At 40.2% G+C, this 16,863-nt stretch overlaps 2 protein-coding genes across 2 annotated transcripts in view; both read left to right on the top strand.

Annotated features, from left to right (window-relative positions):
• LOC309698633 (uncharacterized protein) overlaps positions 1–16,863 on the top strand; it is a gene marked incomplete at its 5' end in the record, with an annotated part of 421,704 nt that overhangs the window by 322,737 nt on the left and 82,104 nt on the right. The gene's annotated exons all lie outside the window — the stretch shown is intronic.
• npy2rl (neuropeptide Y receptor Y2, like) overlaps positions 1–16,863 on the top strand; it is an 89,374-nt gene that overhangs the window by 57,649 nt on the left and 14,862 nt on the right. The gene's annotated exons all lie outside the window — the stretch shown is intronic.

Below are 16,863 nucleotides of genomic sequence, written 5' to 3'. Positions count from 1 at the left end.
ACCTCAGTTTTATTTCTGTCTAATGAGACAAGTGTAAACAGTTTCACATGTCCCCCGGCTGTGATGCTTAGTTGTGAAACTTCACTCGGCTGCATGATTCACCGTACTTTGTTTTAGCGCAACTATTCATGTTCAAACTGAAAGATGGGTTGAAAATCTGTGTTTTTAGGTTATTCTCAGAAATGCCAACACAACTGAGAGAGTTTTGCCATAAATTAGTGTGAACAAGACATAAATGATAGCAATTAATTAAAACATACAAAACATCCTGATAAATCTTAGAGAATTTAGTCTTCTAAATGCATGACTTAACATGAAACGACTAACTAAACAGGTGAATTTATAAGCACCACATCAGCACACATGCTAATGAATTTTAACAAACTGTGAGAGGTAATGGAGTGTGACGTGGGAGGGAAATTGCCTTAGCTGTCAGAGCTCGTCAGGCCTGAAGAAGCACAATAATATATTTTATTCAGAGCATACACTTCAGGGAGCATTGATGTAGCAGTAAACAAGACAACAAACATTGATGGAGAGGTAAAATGTTTCTGCATAGAGAGAGAAGTATCAGTACTACAAGGCGTGTTAAGATGAGAGTGCACAGACAAAGAATCTCTGCAAAGAGACTGTTTGTTATTGTCAATAAATCTAATAAAGACACACAAATGCCTCCTCCTATTTTTGCTGTTGCTTAAAAAGCTGAACTATCATAGATCTCTGTTTTACAGACTTCTACTATTGTCTAAAAAATTCCACGCTGTGTGAGTCGATCCTCCTTTAGTAGTACATTGTGTTTGGGAAAGGTTAAGATTTAACTTCGAGGGTATAATAATGTGTACTTCATTAATACCCATGGAGAAGTTCTCTGCAAAAACAACCAAAATCAATAATCATCACACAAAGAGTAACCCCTCGAAACTCACCACAATAATCAACAGTAAACACAAAGACTGCAATCCAAAAACTAAAAAAGAGCAAAATCCACAACAGAAACTTTTACCAACCAAAAACACAACAGAGAGCCCAGCAACCAACAACGTAGAAAAAAACACATTATCTCCTAACAAAAACCAATAATTGAATAATATTTAAATTAACAACCAAAACTAACACCAGAATCTACCAAAACAAAAATGATCACAACACATAATAAACAACCAGCAGAATTCAAAAACGAAAAACCCAACCACAACAGCAGCTATTCACAATCAACAACAGCAAAAGGTCCCAAGGACTGACAATCCACAAAAATAGCAATTATCATCCAACATAAACCAAAAACAAAACCAAACAAAACAGAAAAACCTTACCACCGCTACTGGACGTATTTAAAAAAATTACCAATCAAGAATAGAAACCCAACCATCACTATAACAGCCAATAAAAAAGCCCCACAAGCCAACAAAATAAGTCAAAAAAAGTACTAGAAATGACAAACATCGCAATACCAACAATCACACATAGAAAGGCTGAACTCCATCCTGACTTGATTTTAATGTTTGAAGTACACACAAATTATATAGCAGAAAGAAAAGTAGCTTACTTCTAAAAGATAATGTGATGTGATTAATTTTACGGTTAATATTGCGATGCATCTTTAAAATATCCATTCATATCAGGATGATTCACAACAATTTTATGCCCATAACTCTCTCACATGTTGTCTTTGGAGCAATCATTTGCAAATCTGTTCAGTTGTGTCGAGGCATGTAATAGAAAGGGATGCGATTGTGACAAGTGATGCTAAGTCAAAAGCAGTTTAATCTATTTTAGGACTATACCAGATTTTCCTTGGTCCCAAAAACCTGAGAACCCCTTGGCCTAGTTCAGTAACATCTCGCTATCGTGCAGTTATGAGTGTGGAACTTCCTTACACCCGTCTAATGCTGACAAAATAAGGTGGTAAATAGTTAATTGCAGTTTTATTATTTATAATAAATGATAAATAACTTTACATGCAGTCACAGCTCATTGTAGAACTGCTGTACATTTAAGCTAAAATCCTTTAAATTCACAACCACTTCACTGTTTTTAAATGAAGCATATGACTATTTTATAAAGCAGCAAGATGAAGACAGAAACAACCGCGTGTTGTATTGTTAAAATCTCTTTAACTGTGACTCGATGACCTACATGCCTTCTGGTTTAAGCTTTTTGAGGCGCTGCAATCAGCTTTGTGAGGTCCCTGGCATCCCCTCTCCATCTGTCACAAAGTACAAAATGAGCTAATGAAGAAAAAGAAAAAAATAATTAGATCAAACGCCATTTGCTTACTCGTGTGTGTGTGCCTAACTCTACGTGTGTTCGTGTGCAGAAGCATCTTTATATAGCCCCGAGACTCGCTTGTTCTGAGAGGAGTAGAGAAAATTGGATGCAAAAATAAAATCCACCATTGGCCATCATTAATAAATGCTCACACATACTTACTGTTCATGTCCTGGAAAAACACTATTAACTTATTTTTGCCTTTTGCAAGTTTTGCAAATTAAATCCTCAGTTAAATCTCAGTGTAATGTTTTTCATTACTACTTCCTTGCACTCCTTCTCCTTTACTCCTTCACAATGCACTGTGGTCACTGCACATCTAGCAAGGCTTACATATAATATCAGTGGCATATATATGTTGGCTCAGTTTTATTAATTTAGATCCAGTTCACAATAAGGTGTTTTATATTGTAGGATAAATGCCATACAGTACTAGACTGAACATCACAGTAGTCAGATAATCCCTTATGATTAGCACTGGGTAAAAGCTGAAAGGCTACCTCAAAGCTTACCTGGTTCGACATAACATGGATATATGTGTAGGATATTGGCAGTGATTTGATAAACGCGGGTTGTAGCGGATATTCTATCAATATTATATATTTGCATGCTCTAGTTTGCTGAGGCTGTCCCAAGCCAGCTAAGAGACATTTTCCCAGACCCTGGGGTCTGGCCAGGCTCTCCTTCTGGTAAGAGATGCATAAAACACCTCTCCAAGGAAGGGTCCCGAGGTTGTATCCTGATCTAATGCCCAAACTACCTCCGCTTGCTCCTTTCAGTGTAGAGGAGTAGCAGCTCTACTCTGAGCTAGTCACTGTAGTCACTAGGGATGGGTATCATTTAGGTTTTATCCGATACCAGTACCAAACCGGTACTTTTGAAACGGTGCCGGTGCTTAAACGGTGCTCGAACCGGTGCTCGAACCGGTGCTCGAACCGGTGCTTAAAGAATCAAGAACACAAACTTTGTCCAAAAACCTCTCATGTTTAGCTGGGGTTTTTTTGTAAAAAGATAACAATGTTAGCCTTTTCTGAAGCTATGGGGCATATATGGTATCACTCTTGGCTGGAAGCAGTGCTTAAACAATGGAAAAAAAAACCCCACCAACTTTGTCCAAAAACCTCTCATGTTTAGTTGTTTTCCACTTTTTCTTTGGTCATTTTAGCCTTTTTGGCCAGGGTGAAGGGAGTATCTGCCATCAAACAAGAAGACAGCTGCATGTAACTACGATGGTGTTTGCTAGTTCACCTTACATTTGTTAATGTAATAACGTGGTTAGCCTACTCAACGGAAATTACACACGAACAACATTAAGCTACTCACGCAGAGAAGAACGGTGGCTGCTGCCATCATCATCCATCATCATTTCTGCTACACTGGCAGGGCTAGGGGCCAGGACTCTCCTCTTCGGGTTTTTGGGGGATGTTGCTAACTCCGGGTCCGATAACAGGCACCACACCTGCAGTAGATGTGCACGGTGTGAGGTCTCGCAGCAAGCTATCAAATACGGTGCATTTCTCGGCTTTTAAAAAAAACGCCATGCGTTGCCAGGTGTTTCATCGGATTTGAGGTGTTACCTCCTTTGACAGTATCACCTTAAAGCACTTGTTGCAGGCTGCTGAGTTTGCATCTTTTGCTGTGAAGTACAGCCAGACTTTGACCGCTTTGCTTTGGGCATTTTTAATCTGTAGCTCTGCTCTAAAAGAACGTACGTACCTGGGCCCGCCTACTACGCTTGCAAAGGTAAAATGATTGGCTGGAATCCAAAGTGTATGACATCTCAGGGAAAAAAAGCACTGAAATAAAGCACCGAAATGTGCGCTGCTTTTCAGTCTGGTTACTACCGTTTATGTCAGAACCAGTGCCATAATGGCACCGGATACCGGTACCCATCCCTAGTAGTTACTACAGAGGCAGCTCATTTCTACTACATGTATCTGAGCTCTTAGCCATAGGTGAGGGGGTACTGCAGATAGACTAGTAACATGACAGCATTTCCTGTACTCTTAGCTCTCTCTCACCACAATAGACCCGTATTGCATGCTACAGATGGTTCACCAGTCTCCCTTGAGCTGATGTAATAACTTTAGAGATAAATTGCTCATATAGTGTAAAATGCATATGGTGAGCTTTTGTTTTCTTTTGTGGCATGCTGAGACTGAGAGCAGTATATTCTGCTCTGATCCAGGCAAATAGTCCAGAGTTTCAGGGATGCGTGTACTACAGTGAACGCATAAAGACGTTACATAAAACTGAGACATGACACAAGCAGATATGACAGTCTGCATAAACAGTCATGCTCAGTTTATCTCTCAGTACCCCATCCGTCTGGCAGGACACAAGCACAGCTTTCATGCCTTTGAAATCTTTTCTGGCATCTTCACCGTTTGCTTATAACATCTGAAGAAGTTAGATGCTTGTGTTTTCCAGCTGAACACACCTTCACTGATGGAGAGGAGAAGTGATAGATGTCAGTTTCTTTCTTTTTCAGCACATTATATCATAATGAATGAAATTGAGTATGAGAAATGATAATCCGAATGAAAGTGCTGCTGAGAGTCTTTCATGGTGCCAGAGGCTGCTTTTTGTAAAAACGCTCTAAAACTGTGCACCCAAACTGAGCAACCTTGGACTCAGTAGATAAAATTTTGAAAATATAGTATAGCATGTTAAAATATAGCATGTTGCTGTCTCCGGCAGGTCAGGGTGAGATTTGAAAGCAAAAAAGTAATGAAACAGTCACAGTAGTCCTAAACAGCCTTTCCATTTTAGCCTTTTCACTGGGTAACATTTTAAAAACTGAGCTGTTAATTAGAATTGGGCCTGCTCATGAGGAGAGGTTTAAAGGTTACAAACACTGCTGCAGTGTCTTAGAAAAGACCTGCGGCTGAAAATGAAAAGCATTTGAGACCAAGCATTTACTTGGATGATCTGATATCGTCGTGTTGGTGTTGTTCCCACATCATCATGAAAATGTTGTTCCAGGTTCAACATTGCAAGTGACCAATCACATTCTTGTGACGTTATTCTTTTGCGCGCCAAGCCATTCGTGCATTTATGAAATTCCAATGTTGCAAGGACAATATCAGTTCTGCTTAGCGTTTATTAAAGGGTTAGGGTTAGGGTCAGGGTCCGTTGATCGGCGGACAGAGTACAGGTTTTTGTTTTACGGCGGTTTTTCCCAAAGTCGCAAAAGTATGACGTCACACATTCTGATTGGTCACTTGCAATGTTGAACCTGGAAGAACATTTTCATGATGATGTGGGAACAACACCAACATGACGATATCAGATCGTTCCATTTACTTTCATTTAGTCATGAGAGAAGTATTTTACCGAGAGAGAAAATGGAAGAGGAAAAAATTATGAGGCTGCCAGAGGGCCAACATTTAAAAGAAAGTTGAAACAAAGCACAGAAAAGAGAAGCTGAACTAAAAGTGACTGATGGTAAAATGTACTGACTTTAAATAAAACATAAACTGTTGCACTGCTTTATTATAAAATAGAATTTTAATAAGTAAGGTTACTATTATACAGGACATCGAAATATATTAAAAAATGTTTTTCCATAGTGTATAACAATGGAGAGTAAATATATTATGGGATAGGAACTACTTTTTCCACCTATCATAGTGATAGACGTAATACGGCCGTATAAATGCGTTACAGCTCACTCAGTTGATGACAGTAAGCGGAGTCTCATGTGGTTTTAGTTCAGCTCCAGAAACAGACGGTTTGTGACACATGGGGCAAGGCCACAAACCTTGTCAAACATAAACAAAAGCAAATGATATAAATTATTAAATCATAGTAATTTAAATGATAAATTATGTATCTCTGCTGTGGCATAACCAACCATTACTTAAATCTATGGTACTTCCCCAGTAAAATCTACAAATTCACTGGTTGGCTATAGTTGGTTATTATCTCTGGGAGCTACTTTGACCATGAGCCAATGGAATCTAAATTCCTGTCATTTTCATGGTCATCTCTTGTTGACGGGGGCTAGAACTGGAACAAAGAACCAATCTTGGATGTAAAACTACAACTGTTAGAGACACCACTATATAAACCATCCATCCATTCACTTCCGCTTATCCTTTTCAGGGTCGCGGGGGGCGCTGGAGCCAGCTGTCATAGGGCGATAGGCGGGGTACACCCTGGACAGGTTGCCAGTCTGTCGCAGGGCCAACACACAGGGACAGACAACCATTCGCACTCACATTCATTCACACATTGTGGCAATTTGGATTATCCAATTAACCTATCCCCACAAGCTGCATGTCTTTGGGCAGTGGGAGGAAGCCGGAGTACCCGGAGGGAACCCACGCAAACACGGGGAGAACATGCAAACTCCACACAGAAAGACCCCGGCCTGATGGTGGAATTGAACTCAGGACCTTCTTGCTGTGCGGCAACAGTGCTAACCACCGTGCCACCGTGCTGCCTCACTATATAAACCATTAAACTTTTTTTTTTTTTTTTAGCATTTTACTTATTTTGAAACTGCAGTTCTTATCAAAACATGGACAACCATAATGGCCAGTGCTCTTATAGAATATGGCTTTAGATTAAGAGCAACTTTAGATTAATGCACCGACTTGAATTCTTGAATCCATGAACCTTTACTGAAAGGATCTGAGGCTTTAAGGGGATTGTAGGGTAAAAACCATGGTATTAGAGTAATGGCAGAAAGGGTTCCTAAATTCTGACCTATGATGCTTGCTGGTTTCCTATAATAATGGTTGAATTTGTGGCATCATTTTAAACCTTCTTTGGTATTGGTCAATGTTTTAGTCAGATAACTTATAATCTACTTTTTATCAGTTCTTTTTTTGTTAGATTGTTTTCTAATCTTCACTAATGCTTATTGAACCCCCTGACATTTGGTTCTGTTGAGGATTAATGTTATTCCTCCTCCAAGCTGAAGATCAGGTGGTGTTATGTAATAAACAAATATATGCATATGAATCTGCAGGCAGGGGACAAGTTTGTTGGTACTGAACGCTTGCTGTTTTCTGTTTGTTTCTTGAGGTTAAATGATCAATCACATTTGACCAGTTTGGTTCCATGGAAATAGATGGTCCATGTAGAGGCAAAAGGGGGAAGATATCCTTAAATTCACTGGTTATTAAAATCTTGGTCCAGATATTGGCTGCATCACAAGACACTAAGTCAACAGACAGTCCAGTGGTTTCGCAAAGTGGGAGATTTGTCTTTCAAGAAATTTACACAAAAATTAGCCCACCAAATTTTATTAGCTTGCCAGAGAGGTGGAACCTCTGCAAAGAACAGACCGACTAAAATGTGGATGAGGGTTCAGTCCACTCTTTAAACTGCAAAACAGAACATTACCACTGATGGAAGATGTGGTCTTTAAGTGCTTCTCTGTTACAGTGCACTCAGAAGCATGTTTTCACATCAGGATTTGTCATGATTTATAGTCGCTTAGAGATCTATTCTATGATGTTCAGCTTCATATTTTTCTACTTGGACTCTACATTTCCTTTGCCCAATTCACAGTTCAAAATAGTCCTTATTCACTTATACACTGCAGTGGTGCAGCCCCTAAATTTGTCCTTTGACTGTAACAAGATGCTGTCTGTCTGTCAAGGAATGTATGGAGAAATTAATAGTTATGTCGTCCTGTTGCAATTTAATTAGATTTAAAGGTTTTGCTTATACAGAGAAGTTTGCTTATACAAATGTAGGGTGCGCTGGAACATTTAATGGGCACATTCCTTTCATATTTGAGCCTCTTTCAGTTTGTCGACATCTGAAAAAGCCCCCTTTGAATTAAAAGACAGGGCTGCTGTGAAAGAAAAATCAAACGCAGAAGGAAACAGAGAGCGAGCGATGTGACCGATGTACTGTGAAATGTGCAGGAAGGTAGAAAGATAGCAGCTAGAAAGTTGTCGGTTCAATTCCCCTGCATGAAAACAGGAGCAGTCAGGCAGTGTGTGATAAACAAAGCAAGCACTGCACTTCCTCGCCCACAGGCTCATCTGCTGCCTCTCGTTCATTAATTCTCTCAGGCTCTCTGCTGAGAGTTTTGTCTGGTTGTCTTGATGGGAGCAGTGGCTGTTGTCTCATTATTGGACATTGGATGACTTTGAGCGGACTAACTAGCTTCTGAAGTGCGATTGTTACCCCGACACATCAGAACAGAAAAGTACAAACTGTGTCTGATTTTGGTGCAGCTACGCCTCCAGCATTAACACAATGAGGAAAACATTTACTGACCCTTCCAGCTAATATGAATGACATTTGAATTTTCATCTACTATTACTTTAGTTCTTTAGCTGTGATGGAGCAGACAAGTTTTGTGGCTGGCACAAAGAGATGATCTAGTGTGGCTGCCTCATTCATATACTTTAATATGCTTAATCACCAGGCCGCTCTCATTCCAGGGCATTGAAAAAGTAGTTTTGACATCCCAACTCGATCAGTTTGTCCATTTTCTACTCCACTTATGCAATTCAGGGTCACAAGGGTTTGGCACATATCGAAAGATGTCACTGGGTGGCAAGCATTTGACACCCTAAAAGGATGCTAGTCTAAATATATGCTGGTTGTACTTAATTGGCCATACGTGTAAAACCTACCTGAGTATTCCTTCATACTGAAAACTAACCAAGTAATTCTTAGTACCTAAAACTGGGCTGTCTTTAGTACCTGAACCCAACCAAGTAGCTCTTATTGCCTAAAAATAAATATTTATTGAGTAGTTCTTACTGCCTAAACCAAATGAACAAGTTAAAGTAAAAGCAAATGCAAATTAAACAAATCAGTTACTGCAATAAAAAATAAAACAAAGCACAAAACAGGACATAAACTAAGGTCTTATCACCCTTTCATCTTTGTAACGTGCCGATTGTAGGTACACAAATAAACAATTTCATTCTATTTTCCAAGGTTATTATGAATATTGATGGTATTCTGTCTTCCTTGTATGACTGCTCCTTTTCATTCAAAATTCTCTTAAAATTATTTGAAGTCTTACTTATTTCATGTAGCTGATTCATGTTTCACTGTGTGTCTGGCTGTCTTTTTTCTTTCTGTCTCCCTTCATTCCTTTCTGTCTTTGCCCTGAAGCATCACAGGAAGCAGCAGGCCAAAATTTACAAAACCGAAGGAAAGCATTGGGCAAACATCAGAATCAGCTCAACCCCAAATGGCTTTTTTGTCCTAACATAATCTGGCACAATGCCCTTATCACAAATTTAATCATCAAAAACTGACATGGTTCAGAGATTTGCAGAATAGCCTTGGCCTCCTTCCGGGGACAGTCCCTGTGGGGGCTTCATGTACCAGAAAAAACAGTCACATCTAATTAGATGTCGAATACAGGGTTCGATTGAAACAGCTGCAGCTGTTGTTTATGCTATCTCTAACACCGGTAGAGAATCAGTCAGGAGAGCAGGTGGTCCAGTCGGAACAAGAATAACAGTGCAGAGTCGATTATCTGTTAGTCCTTCAGGTGAGGAATTAAAAAACATACAGACTTTTGCAGAATTTAGCCTTTAGTCAGATGGAAGCATTCAGTCAGGATTTGATTGTTTGGATTGCAGCAGGATTTATTGAATTCAAAGAAACCTTATTTCTGGAGGGGATCACAAACCTTTTGGAGTCTGATTTACTCTAGTGTAATGCACATTGGCAGCAGTACTGCAGTATCAAACACAAGCACCAACCCATGGCTGTAACATAAAAGCCAATGTGGATGTGCTGAAAGCTGCACTTTCTCAAATGTTAACTTGAGACAGGCTGAAAAAATGAGTTAATCCCCATAGGCTCCCATTTTTAAATGTCCAGCTTTATTGCAGAAATAAGCAAATTTACAGCTAGTAAAAGTAATTACTGTAGCTAATTTCCTCCTTCATAAAAACTCTCTATATTTTTTCTGGATACTGGAGTTATGGGGAAATCTGATTTGATTGAGCAATATCCTGATGCAGGTGTCTGTATCTGCTAGCTGTCTATTAGGCTTCACCTTTGGGTGGCTGTAGCTCAGGTTGTAGAGCAGGTCAACTACAAATCGGAAGGTTGGTGGTTCTGCTGGAGTCTGCATGCCAAATATCCTTGGGCAAGATACTATCTCCAAGTTGCTCTCTAGTGTATCCATTGGAGTATGAATGTGTGTGGATGTTAGATGGAGTACTTACATAGGAGTGTAGAAAATAGTGCTTGTGTTAATGGGTGCATGAGGCAAGTTGTGAAAAGTGCCTTGAGTGCTCAGAGTAGAAAAGCGCTATATAAGAACCAATCCATTTACAATTTACCTAAACTGGACCTGTGGACCATATTTGTGTTGTTTTCTCTATGTGTCTTTCCATTGCACACATATAGTTTTTGGATGTAATTTGCCAGCATCACCATCTGGTCAAAGTGTGGTAAGTAATATGTAGACGTGTAGTCAAGACCGCCTAAACCAAGACCAAGACAATACCAAGACCAGAGGGTATCGAGACCAAGACAAAGTCGAGACAAGACAAAAACGTCTTTAAACTGCTGCCAAATGCCGCTTCGTTTACGGGTGTCAGGCATATGTATGTGTTTTGGTTTTGCACAGCCCTCCTCACCGCTGTCTACTGTCTACCTCACTTACTGAGAGGACAGAAGCACGCTCCACTCTAGCTGAGCCACTGTGTGAGAGCTGAGCAGTGAAAGGAAATTAAGTGAGAAGGGGTTATTTTACACATGGATTAGTAAAGTAATCTTTCAGTTTTTTGCTTTTTTTAAATTCTTTGCATGGTTTCATTTGTATTGCCATTAAAATTGAGGCATGTGCAGAACATCAGTGTCTGATAGACATGAATCTACAGATGTTGACTGCCCCTCGGCACCAGCTGCTGCCCCCGCTGATGCTCACACATAGAGAACTGAATCTGATTGTACTGATCATGTGTACAATCTGTCCGTCTGCAGCTCTCCGGGCAGATGGCGTCTCTCCATGTCTGATGTTTCAGGGACAGCGGCTCAGATGCTCACAAGTCGCTTTGTCTCTGCGTGTATCCTCACATGACTCAACGAATCCTGAGAAGCTCAGTGCTCCCACGGCCTTCTCTGCTCTCATTGATGACATGTAAAAATTCAATTATAAAGGAACATTGAGGATAAAGGAGGAAAAAGACGATTATATGGTTATATAACAACAGTAGGCAAGAAAAACACAAGATCGGACAGGAATTAGCAGCAGAGTTTTTACTGCGGTTGCCATTTTTCCTTTAATTAGTCTGAAAAAACTTGAACGTTGTTTAATAGATATGACCTGCTTTTGGTGCCATCAGTGCAGTAAAAATGTGGTAGATTCGAACCGTAAAGAGAGACCCAGAGGGAGAAATAAGAGGCAAAGATACATCAGGTAAAACACATGAAAATGTTTTTAAAAATAACCTTTAGCATCAAATTAAAACACACAGGCATCATACATATATCATACTTCTACAGTTTAATTAGCTGCAGAATAAATATTCACAAACCTGTTTAGAAACCAAAGGAAATAATCAAACCAGTTTTTGGAGACTTTATTGTTGACAAAATCGGGAGAGATGTCAGGGTATGTTTGGAGCATAGGACCTCTACACATGGGGTTTGGACAAGCAGAGTAAATATAGGGACCGATTTTCCATATTTGCAGGTGAATTTACCAGGAGAAACTCTTTTCAAAGATTTTCATTTTGACATTTGAATCCACACACCAGCACTGATATGGAGTCACAGGCAGGGAGCAGGGCCCTGTTTCAGGAAGCCGGTTTAGTGGAAAAACTGAGTAAGTATACCCTGAGTTAACGAAAACTCTGGGTTTTCGGTTTCACAAAGCGAGTTCAGCTGAAGCCTGAGTGAGTCACTATGACGACACACGCCGTGAAGCTAACCTGCCCCCTAGCAGGTTTACTACAACTAACCCTGACTGTCTCCGCCCCTTTGTCGGAAACCTGACAGTAGGAAGTGTCGGACATGGCGTGTCCCTTCCTTGAAGAGCCAGTAGATCGTGAAGCCCAAATTCTCCGCAGAGCTCTCCGCCGGGAGAGAGTGATCAGAGCGCGTTTGGACATTTTATCATTTCCTGATGATTTTCTGTGTGAACGTTACCGTTTCTCAGCACAATCTATAAGTTATTTGGATAACATCCTCAGGCCATATATTACGCATGTGACACATCGCGGACATGCTCTCAGTTCATTACATATTATTTGTATTGCACTTCGGTTTTTTGCAAACGGGAGCTTTCTGTATAATATTGATGACGCTGAGCACGTTTCCAAGGCTACCGTCTGTCGGGCAGTCAGGAATGTTACAGTTGCACTGAAACGTCTCCTGTACTCGTTTGTGGTGTTCCCCGGTCATAGACCCACAAGATTCATCAAAGAGGGATTCCACAAAATTGCAGGTATCAGGATGACCAAAACTTAATTTATGGTGTGGTGATACTTGGACTACTACTTAAATTTTACATTTATTTTCAGGGTTCCCAGGCGTGATTGGCTGTATAGATGGCACTCACATTCCAGTCATTGCTCCTTTAGTAAATGAAGGAGACTATGTGAACAGGAAGTCTTTCCACAGCATTAATGTACAGGTACATAGTTCCCTGTAGCATTTCAAACTAACAAATTATTTTATCATAGTAATGGATGCTAATTTGTGTTCTCTGCACTGTGAAGATCATATATGATGCTGCCAACATTATCACAAATGTGGAAGCCAAGTGGCCAGGCTCTGTCCATGACTCACAAATATTCCGTGAATGTACACTGAGCACAAAATTTGGACATGGTGAGTTGAGAATACTTTAAAATATATAAAGACCAATTGCTTCAGGGACATTTGAACTGAAGTGTATCCTTCTGTCTTAGGAGAGTTCACTGGCTACTTGCTTGGTGATAGGGGGTATCCATGTTTACCCTATTTGCTTACCCCTTACCCTGACCCTGAACCGGGCCCACAGCAGCGATATAATCTGGCTAATTGCAGGACAAGAGCCAGAATTGAAATGACTATCGGAATGCTTAAGGCCCGGTTCCAGTGCCTGCAAAGACTCAGGGTCACCCCAGAAAGGGCATGTGACATTATTGTGGCATGTGTGATTCTTCACAACATTGCCACAATTAGAGGAGAACACTGTCCTTCTGAACCAAACATCAGCAGTGATCCAAACCATGAACATCCTGACCCTCCCACGGACATACAAGATGGAAGCGCAGTCAGAGACACCATATGTCACAATCATTTCCTTTGACCCATCACCTCAACATGTTGAAAGAGGAATAAACAGATTTTTTGTTCAACTGGCTTTATTGGTCGCCTGTATTTCCTGTACACAAAGTATTAAAAGATGTACACCTCATAAAGTGTCTCTGTTGCTTCCTCCTCTGTAACAGCTGTCAATGTTTCTTCATTATTTTCCTGTAGTAAAGAAATAAACAACATTGCTGTTCTACTGTACACTCATATAATCTGTGGAGTATTACTCACAACTGCATGTTGGTCTGGCTCAACAGGAGGCTGCACCAGATGCAGTACACCACCACCATCAACTGATAGAATATGAGGTTTATACAGGTCACTTATAACTTACAAGGGACCAAATGGCAATTAACAAACATACCAATCACCTTACACTTCATTGTCATTATGCTCTCAAAGACAACCAAGACTGAGGGAAGGCAAAATCAGTAGGAAAATAACTTCACTACAAAATAATCCATTATGGTAAAGAGTTTATCAAATGAATGAGTAGCACTGCAAAGGTGACTGTGAAGAAAGGATGTATGCACATCATGTATTATTTTGGATAATACAATTACACCTTACCTGTTTGGACTATATTTTTATATTTCAGTTTTACTTGCTGCCAGGAACGTTTGGGGCCTGTTGGGTTGCACCTGCGCTCACATCACATCACAAAATAAAATGTATAAAATAACAAATAAAATAACATATGATAAAATAACGTGTTAAATGGGTGGAAATCCCTAGATCAATGTTTATATTAACACTCACGCATTGACTCTGTTGGCTATGTTTTGCCATGCATGCTCCCTGTCTTTCGCAGCTGTGGCTGTGTTACTTTTTTCCGCGGAATTTGCGTGTTATCGGCATATGCTGCCATCAGAATTTCGGCCTCAAGCGCTGTAAAATACATTGACCACGCCTTCTTTCCCTCCGTCTCCATGGTGACTCGCTTAATCTGTGCTCCGCTTATCAGGGCTTTATGTATCCTCGTCCGCGCGCTTCACTTGGGGTTAAAGCAACTCCGCGTTGACTGAACTAATTGTTATCAGCCTTTCTGAAACCGAATATTCCGAGTTGGACAGTTCGGGGTTACTCAACCGTGAGTGTCGTTTTTCACTCTGAGTTTTCTAAACCGGCTTCCTGAAACAGGGCCCAGGTGTCAGAAAGTTGCTGAGCTGAAAAGAGACTACAGCTACAGCACAATATGATTTTTTTGAGTCAAAACTCAAAGTGATGGAGGTGTAAAGTAAACTACACAATCAAAGTTCCTTACTTTTTTCTTTTTCTTTCTTTCTTTCTTGACACCTTGGACCCAGTTATGTAGTTGTTCCACCTGCTAGTCATTTTTAAGCTTGTGGAGCCATTTGTCTGAGTTGGTTGTAGTCTGAAGTCAATATTTTGGCTAAATGTTACATCAAGAGGGCTTTATGTGTAACAAACTGGATGTTATGAGAGTCATACATTTACAATTAAAACAAAGCATCTTAAGCAACAGTTGGGCTCACATCAACCGTAACACTGAAAAATTGTGGCATCTTTAATGGAATGAGCCGATTGTGTTTGAGTGAAAAAAGAAAAAGAAAAGAAAGCTGATCTCAGTGTTACAAAAGTATTGTGTATAGTCAGGATCACAAATAAAACCACTGCATTAAACAACAACCCTTCCATTTTTTTTCTGTATTTGGGATAATGACTACATTTTGAGAACTTGGACAATAACAGGACAGATGAAACACTTGGAAAAAGCTGAAGCCATAAACCAACGTGAAAGCCAACATATCCCAGGTGTTCATGTGGGGTTTATGATGATGATGTTGTTGTTGTTGTTGTTGTTGTTGTTGTTGTTGTTGTTGTTTTGTAAAACAGTAAATTTAAAAAATCTTTTGAAAACAATAATAATTAATATGCATTTTTTGTTTCCTAGTAAATTGCTAATGAGAAGAAAGCAGGCATGAAATGCAAAACCTTGGCCTGAACCTTTTTCGAAGTGTGGTAGGTCAAAGACTGCACACTTTCGGAGCGGGAGTCGCAATTCGATTCGATTCCTGCCTGGGGCATCTGTCTCCAGTAAGGGTCCTAAAGGCTAGATCCCCCATGCTAAGCAAGCCTACCGCAGACATGAGCGAGAGAGATAAATATGAAGCCTTGATCAACAAGGTCCGGGCCAGGTGTTGAGGAACCAGGTCAACCCGATGAGAAATGGATTACTGGAACAAGAAGGCATCAGTGGGCAAGAGACGAAAACAGGGCATTGTTGGAATACTACTACGCAAATAACGGAAGGTGTTACATGAATAGGATGAGGGACCTATGGAATCTTCAAGAGCCAAAATCCACATTGATGGCGAAACAATTATTAGCTCATTGTTCAAACATTCAGAAGAAGGGACTGCTCTCACAGCTAAAGATTGACAAGGTACAACACACATGCTATGGCAAGGGCGAGTCAGGACAACAACTCATAGAAGAAAACACCTGTAGTGATCGATGTAGCGGTTCCAAATGACAGCAACATCAGGAAGAAGGAACATGAAAAGTTTGAGAAATACCAAGGGCTCAGAGAAGAGCTTGAGAAGATGTAGAGGTTGATGGTAACAGTGGTCCCAGTGTTAGTCAGAGCACTAGGTGCGGTGACTCCCAAGCTAGGTGAGTTGCTCCAGCAGATCCCAGGAACAACATTGGAGGTCTCTGTCCAGAAGAGCGCAGTCCTAGGAACAGCTAAGATACTGCGCAGGACCCTCAAGCTCCCAGGCCTCTGGTAGAGGACCCGAGCTTGAAGGATTGACCATCCGCAGGGGCGAGAGGGGAATTTTCTTTTATATATCATCATGGGTGCATGCTCTAGCTCATGTATTTTTTCCCTTTTCTTTTCATCTATCCTTTGCCCTCTTGTTGCAGGGGAAGTGTGTCTTTTTTAAACAACACAAAAAAACTCAAAAAAAACAAACAGCTGAGACAGTTAAGGCTGGATGCCCGGTTAATTATCTATGATGGTGGAGAAGATACAAAAGGAGAGAGTTTAGTGGGTGGTGTAGAATTTCTGCAGCAATTTCAGAGAAAATTAACCTCAGAAATAGAATGAGTTTAATGTGTTTGTGATGAGAAGCAGACAAAAGAAGAAAGCAATGTTCTTCTTCATATACATAAAAACACAAAAATAAAATGGGAAAGATAGTAAGGGACGTAATCATACTATATTTGTGCCTTTATGAGTTAAATGGTAACACTGCATTAAATTTTTAGGGTGAGTAATCGGTGAACAGAAACATTTTTACCTGTATAGCAATGCCCTGCGATAGCGATAATGAAAAAAAAGACTCCATATGCCCAACAGACAATGCTTAATGAAATTCCACA

Source organism: Aulonocara stuartgranti, assembly GCF_965226115.1.
Source record: "Aulonocara stuartgranti genome assembly, chromosome: 3".
NCBI classification, from domain to species: domain Eukaryota; kingdom Metazoa; phylum Chordata; class Actinopteri; order Cichliformes; family Cichlidae; genus Aulonocara; species Aulonocara stuartgranti.
This window is presented reverse-complemented; position numbering and strand designations above follow the sequence as displayed.